Source organism: Cryptomeria japonica, chromosome 11 (genome assembly GCF_030272615.1).
Source record: "Cryptomeria japonica chromosome 11, Sugi_1.0, whole genome shotgun sequence".
In the NCBI taxonomy this organism is placed as follows: Eukaryota; Viridiplantae; Streptophyta; class Pinopsida; order Cupressales; family Cupressaceae; genus Cryptomeria; species Cryptomeria japonica.
Window position 1 is genome coordinate 340,062,991 of NC_081415.1, and position 8,073 is coordinate 340,071,063.

The window sequence follows — 8,073 nt, forward strand, 5'->3', positions numbered from 1 at the left end:
TATTTAGCTCTGTAATATAAGTGGGACTGTGAAGGGGATATGTTTGTACAACCTAACTCGCAGTTGCTCTTGATAGCAAATTATAATACAGACACAACGAAGAGGGTTCTGATAGCCTTTAACAATACAGGTGTTTGATATCTGTAAAATTCTTGATTATGTCTTTATTGAAGTTGAAGTTTTCACAATGAGTGAAGCAGAAGCGCTTTTTTTTGGCATTTGAATTCCGCATGCGAATATTGAATATGCAGTTTTGGCAAAGCCTTTAAAAATGCACTTTCAGGTGCTGGTTTACTTTCTATGAGGGGAAATTCTAAATTGTTTCAAAATTTTACTTGTAGGTATTTAACTACAAAATCATATCACCATTTTGTAAAGAAAGTTTAGGCATTAATGTCCACTTTTAAAAAGAATAGCTAGTTAAAAATTAACAAAAAGTATATCTTGCATGGCTTTCAAGTCTGTAGTGTATGAATCTGCTTGACAACCTCATATTGATCGGTAGATTTTAATCTGGATTAAACGGAACAAAAAGGATCTGAAAGTGGGATTATTAACTTATCTAGCGACAAAGTTGGAGATTTTAGTTCTTTGTAAAAATGTGTTTTTTTTAAAAATTTGGCAACAAAAATCCCCAGATTGTGAATAATAAAGTTATTCAAAGGCAATACTATTAAGCATTCACGAAAATTCATCTGTAAATTGCAGTAATGCATATTATTGATCTTGTTTTCTTATAAGCTTAGTTTGTAATAAATCTTCTTTCTTAGATAGTTTGAAGGCAATAATTTTAAGCATTCACGAAGCTTCATTCGTAAATTGCATCATTGCTTATTACTGATCTTGGATTCTAGTATGTTTTTGTCAGCTTAGTTGTACTAGATTTTATAGAATGATTTCTCTGTTGTGTGAAAGTTGAATCAACATTTGTGCTTACATACTATAATGTCAATGTATAATATTTATGTTGTCCACATTATTCTATCATATAAATCAAAGGTTAACGGTTTAAGAATGATCAGTTTGGGAAAATGATTGTGCATGTGATTTTTTTCAATTTAAATCAGATACGTGAGTACTAAATTTATTATCCTTCTCTTATCCCAAGCCTTTTTTCATGTATTTGTACTTTGACGATAGTTTGAAGTTCATTTTTGTTTCGAGTCTTTGGTTGTAAAATTAAGGCTAGAAAAATTTACGAATAAAGTTGAGCATTAGCCATTCTAAGGACTTGAAATCTATGAAACCCTCAAATTATAGTCCCAAAAATGAACTAATAAGCTTTAAGAAATAGTGTTAGTGCCAGGACTGGTTATAATTTATACGTCATGATGAATATACTGTTTAATAACTTGGACATCATTCTAGTTTCTTTGATGTTTATCTTTGTGAGCTATACCAATTGGTTGTTTTTGTTTGAACTGGAGTTTTATCCAGTTGAGATGGTTTTGTTTACATGAAAATGCAGCTCAAGGTCTGTGTTTACCTGTACATGTGCTTGTCAAATGCAAAGAGTAGGTCAAGCAGTCTGAAGACTCAAGAACATAGTGGCATACAATAAAAGCCACAAGTTCAATGATTTTGTTGTAGCTGCAGATAGCAGAGAAAATATCCAAATTTATGATTATTAGAAGTTAGGATCTTAGCTTAAGGGGATATGAAAGAAGGAAATAATTGGGACATATTATTAATGCATACAAGCTAACGTGATCTAATTGACCGGCATCATTTTGATATTTTGGAGTTTGTCAGCGAGCTGTACCAAATTGGATGTGTTTGTCCGAGTTAGAAGTATTCTCTACGTTAGACGGTTGTAATGATACATGGAAATCTTGTGTGACTTTTGCTTATGATTGTCATATGCAATATACATTGCATTGAGGAGAGAGATGAGCAAACAATCAAGAGATTGGATAACCTAGTATGAAGCACAAAATTCCACAAATCGATTGGATAACCTAGTATGAAGCACGAAATTCCACAAATCATTTTAAAGGGATTTGTAGCTTCTTCATATGCATTTAGGAGAAAGGGTCTTATACATGTGCATCCTAACTTCACGTTTCTCAAAATATTATGTAGATATTTCAAAAAAAAATTCAATTTTATACAGCAGCTTACTTGTCAAGTCCCCTATTTAAAAATTTCATTACAAATTCACATGGTCAAATATGATACCACATTAGCATGCATTTTTGTGAAGGTGTCCAAAATGGTCCCAAATTGTGATAAGATCAATAGGTGTGCACTAAGTCATGTTCACTTGTGCATTGATGTGGCATCACATGATTGGTTATTTTTTGAATTTTAGAGGTACTTTTTTGGGGATAAGAATTGACATGACATTTTTAGGGTACCACTATTGATCTCATTTTGTCTAAGCACCATAGCATGTATTGGTACCTGCTCACCTATTGATCCCTCCCTTAATAACACTAAATATGTTGTGTATTGAGAGCTTCCACTTTTTTTCATTTGTGTCATTTAGCAGGTTTGGATTTGGATACAACAGCTCATTGATCTTTATCTACAAGCATATTCTTCATCTTTAGCTTGTACAACTTAGGCAGTACGCATGAATCTCTCGATTTCTATCTTTGATGTGTTTTTCATTTTATCTACAACAAAATTTCTTTGTATACAAGCTTCCATCCAATCTAAGAGAACAATTTTTTTAATTTGTAAGATAGAGAATTAGAGATGATTAATTTTGATACCAAATGAAAGGAAGAAAGGATGTGGAATATGCATTTTACTCTAAACTTTGAGGGGAGTTAAGTGCAAAAGCAATAAGTAATTATAGTTGGAAAGAATGAGTTAACTTATCAAGATGGTTGATAACAACTGGTAGAAATAATGGTACTAATTATATAATCTATTAGAAACTCCATTCTTGCACCAATTAAAAGGTACAATTGAAAACACACACAAGTGGTTTACCAAAACCACTAGTCAAAATAAAGATCCAAAATTGGCACCATAATTGGTTTAAATTCCAATACCGAAGTTGTCCATGGTCATGTCTACTAAAAATAAAAGATGCTTTAACTACAATGATACCCTATCATAAAATTTGTCATATTTGTCTCTTCAAATGGGTGCTCGACTAAATGGCATATTCAAATCCACACAAAGATGCATTATGGTGTGTGGCATAATGTTGGTCAAGATCCTAATGCAACTCTTTCACAATTATTGTTCTTATGTGTCTAGAATATGTCATATGCAACTCTAATATTAGAATGTCATAATGTTACAATCCCTTACAATTCGTAAATTATTTGACATATGAAAAATAATGGCAACACAAATGGTGTGTTACACTTCTTAAAATGAGCTAGGACTAAAAATAAATAAATTAATAAATAAGAACACAAGGATGCAAGATTGAGACACTTTTTCCCCCACACTTTGTATACCTATCTCAAAATAGGCACTAAATGTTTGCATATTATAATTTGCCCATTCAGTCATAGGATCAACCTTGTGATTGCAAATAATTTGCCCTATTAAATTTTAAATTCAAAATTTGGTCAATTGACACTTCTTTCTCTTGACATAAGGTAAATGCGTACACTATTTGTAAATTTTAAGTTTATGTGCTAGTATTTTAAGACATTCTTTAGCATTCATTCTACAAATTAAAAATCTACAAGATTATTTTGTGATGCAGAAGCATCCATGGTCTAGGAGAGATCCTCTGTTAGACAACTCAGATAACCAGAGGACAACTGAGAGAGGGGAGGGGGGAGGGGGCGTGAATCAATTGTCACTGGATTATAGAACTTTAAGCATTCAAAACCTTATTACTGGAACACATAAACTCAATACCGGAATGCATAAACCAAATACCGGAATAACTGATATAGCAATTAAACATAAAAATAAATCACATTACAGTTACCATCCATCCATAACACATGACACCAAGAATTGTACGTGGAAAACTCGGTAAAGGGAAAAACCACAATGGGAAGCCTACCCATAGTCAGATAATACTTTTGCAGTTTGTATGTGATTACAATATGAGGGGCCTACACATGCAAAAAGGCCAACAACCTAGAGTGCACTGCTCATCACTAAAGGAGCCTCACTGACTACAAAATAAATCTAGACTACAAACCAGAATGAAGATTGAACTACAAGTATATCATCTCCTATGCTTGAGTACAGTTCAAGTTAAGCTCAGTACCAGAGGTCTTAAACCTCTCTTACCAACCCAATTCAATCACCTATGATCGACCAAAACCTCTGCATATGATTACAACATTATTTACACATAGATAATTCCATAACCTTTTCCTATAATCTACAAAGATATCTTACATCATATTTATACCAACCCGGGACCTAAACAATTAGGTCAACCACCTAAAAGATAATACAATAAATTCATATCATAAACCATCAATCCAATGATCAACCAAGTCGGCTTAGGCTGAAAACAATGTAAACCATTCATTAAATCCCGCTGGTAATGCATCAGGAACATCCTCCAACATGTTACATAAACTGGTCCATAACCTAGATAACACCAGACCCAAAATAGGTCGCCATAAACCAAATCCAACACCACCGATCAACATGAACATGAACAAGATAACCAACAACATCCTGAAAGCCATCTAGAACACGCACCAACACCACTTATCACGTGCATCAAAATATCTTCAATAAAGCTCTGCCGGTAAAACCCTTACCGGTGACCAAAAGGCTTACTAGAACAAATGATAGCTCCTGAGTCATCAAATCCCGAACCAACTGATCGTGATACACATCTGAATAGCATGAATGACAGATCCAAAACAATTCCATGAACCAAAGCAAACCGTAACATACCAGATCAATATCATAAACCAACAACTCTACCGGAACCAATCGGAAACCGGTAAACAACCAAAACAACCGGTGTTGCCATCAATGACAAAACATCAATGCAACACATAATCAATTCCTCCAAATTGCCAACATCCTCATCAACCAAAAATATATTTTATTTTGATTTCAACAATTTAGGTGAATAAATGTTGTAGATTGAATATTTTTGTAATAAAGGTCAAATATTTTATTAAATATTTTTGTCAGCACCTTATGCTAAAACTATGTAAATTTGGATGCATTTGTTGACATTTACAATGACAAATATTTCAAATAAGCCAAACTAGGCATTGGATTTGGAGGGGACCCACTTACACCTCATGTGGATGCAAATAGTGTAAAAATACAAGATTAATATATGACAAAGCATTTAATGCAAGTTGGGCACCTAAGAAGTGTTGAGAGAATTAAAGTGTCTCAACCTTAGCAATTCTAGATTATGTATTTATTATTATTTTACATTTTTCATGGTTATTTGGCATTCATGTAATTAAATAAACGTGTTCCATCATAAGGTGAGGGAGTTTTATTAGTTGGCACTTAAGCCACATGTCGGTGCCTTAAAAATCAAGTTATTTATTGTCAAAAGATGCCTATCAAGTGGTATAACATGGAAAGCCTATTTTTATAGATGTTATGAAGAATTCTATGACAATTGTAAGGGCTAAAAGTGGGGTGAATCATTTTAGATGTGAATATTACTTATTATGACACACGTAAGAGGATCCTTACATTTGCAATAAATAGTCTATTGCGCATGTAAGAGTATCTCCTATTTTTGGGGGATTCTTATGACAACTTGTAAGAAGGTGTAATGTCTTGTAACAAGTTATGTTTGGCATGTAGGAGTTGTATGGATTTTTACCATGGTTTTTCAAAACCTTGTTTTGATTCATGGTAATGTTTTATGGTGGTAAATTGAGCCCCTAAGGGTCTATATATCGAGGGGTTGAGTTGGAGACAAGTATGAGTTTGTTCAAATCTTGTTTTGTAGGGGTTATGCTATTGGATTGAAGAGTAGAGTTTGAAAGTTGTATTGCAATAACTGTTACTACTTATCAAGTTGCCATTAGTTTTTATATTCAAAGTCATACTATATATTCTAGTCGGTTAGCACTACCAAATCATGAAGTCGGTATAAACAGAAAAGTCGGTATGCACAGTCTAGTCGGTTACAGAGGAAAGCAGTCACAGAACGTAGTATACACCGAGCTATCTACTGGGTATCTTTTTATGGCTACTGAGCAGTAAAGTTAACACACCGAGTTGATATTCACCGAGTGAAACATGTTACCAGATACATTGAACCTAGACATGCATATGAAAACGTGTTACAAGATCGAGGCACATCTAACCGTTATTACATTATAAATTGCACTAGAAGATTGTGTATGATTGCGAGGCCAATCTAACCAATGAAATATTTTGATTAGTTATTCATTCGAGGAATCTTGTTTGTAAGATCGAAGCAATGAATTGAATCACCGTTTTAAGAGATCTATTTATACAGCATGAGTTAAGAGCAAGGTGTGTGCATGTATGCATGAAGGAAGACTGTTACAGAGACACAGAGGTCACCGATAAGGTTTTCAGAGAACAGTCAAAGAACAGAGTAAATAGAAGGGTTTATTGAGTTACTATATGGGTTACCGAGATATGCTATAAGCAAGGTAATCTTATTCTGAGCACATAGAATCTGCTTTAACATTTCAGATGTAAAGTTGCAGATATTTGTAATGATTTTATTGTAATATTGAGAAGTTGAAAGAGAAACCTTTAACAGGGTAACAAACTCTAACCAAGTCTATAAATTATAAAGCCTCTAACCAGGTACAACATTCAGAATAAATGTTGTAAAATCCTTTAGCAAGGTAGATCTAACTGATCTTGTTACTCCTAACAGGGTAAGCTATCAGAAATAGCTAAATGTAGCTCTAACCGAGCATTCTTTATTATTGCAGTAGTGAAGTTGTGGGTGCCATCCCCACCGCAGTTTTTCTTTCTAACCAAGAGTTTCTGCGTAACCAAAATATATGTGTTATGGAGTGAATCATGTATGATTGTTATCTGTTTGTTTTAACTTTATTTTATGTTACTGCACTATTCTGTTTATGCATAACAGTAAAGTTATTATTCAAGAAAATTTTTGAAGTACTGATTCACCCCTCCCCTCTCAGTACATTAGCTTTCCATATTGGGCCTAACAATTAGTGTCAGAGCTTGAATCTTGGAAAAGGGTTTAACTACCTAAAGAGAAAGATCTTATCAATGGAAGGCTATAAACAATCTCGGAGGATTGTGTATCTGCAAGAAGAGCTGGATCATGCAAATCAAGTGATTGTAGACATGCAAAGGCAAATGCAAAAATCTCTGAAAGTAAGAAGAAGATTATCTGATGACTTGCAGGATTTTCAAGAGTTAATGGAACAAATCGAAACATCATCTGAGAATAGTATATTTGAAGAGATTGAAGAAATGATTGGAGTGTTGAAAGAAAAGAAAAAAACATTGGCTGATCAACTAAAAGCAATGAAAAGAGAACATAAACATTTCAGTACACAGATGACTGAAAATCTAGATGCATTAAGGATAGCTGAGGATAAAGCAAGAGATCTACAGAGAGAGAAACAACAACTTGAAGTCTTAGTATCTGATAAGAATGATGAAATCATAAGGTTAACTGGGATTCAACAAAATATGATAGACCAATTAGGTTATGCACATCATGAAGCAATTATGAAGAATGATGAAAATCAAGCATTGAAACTTGAAGTATCAAGATTGATTGATGAACTTGAAACAGAGAAGAAATCAAAAGAAACATTGAAGAAGAGTTATGAACATCAAAGATGTTGGATGAGCAAGTGAATAAAAGAAGACCCAACAAAGATGCAGGACTCGGTTACAAAGGAAAAGAATATACCGAGAAAGGAATTCATACTACCGAGAGAGGAGAATCATCAAAGCAAGCTGGAAACATGAATAACATCAAAAGGAAGAAGCCTATTTGCTACTACTGTGGAAATCAAGGTCATACTGCCAACATATGCCAGATCAGAAAAGGTAAGCAACCGAATATCACTAAATCCAATGGATATTGTTACAATTGTAGTAAATATGGTCACACATCTAATCAATGTAGGACAAAGTCTGTTAACAACTATCAGAAGGCAAAATTCAAAGGGTTTTGTAGAA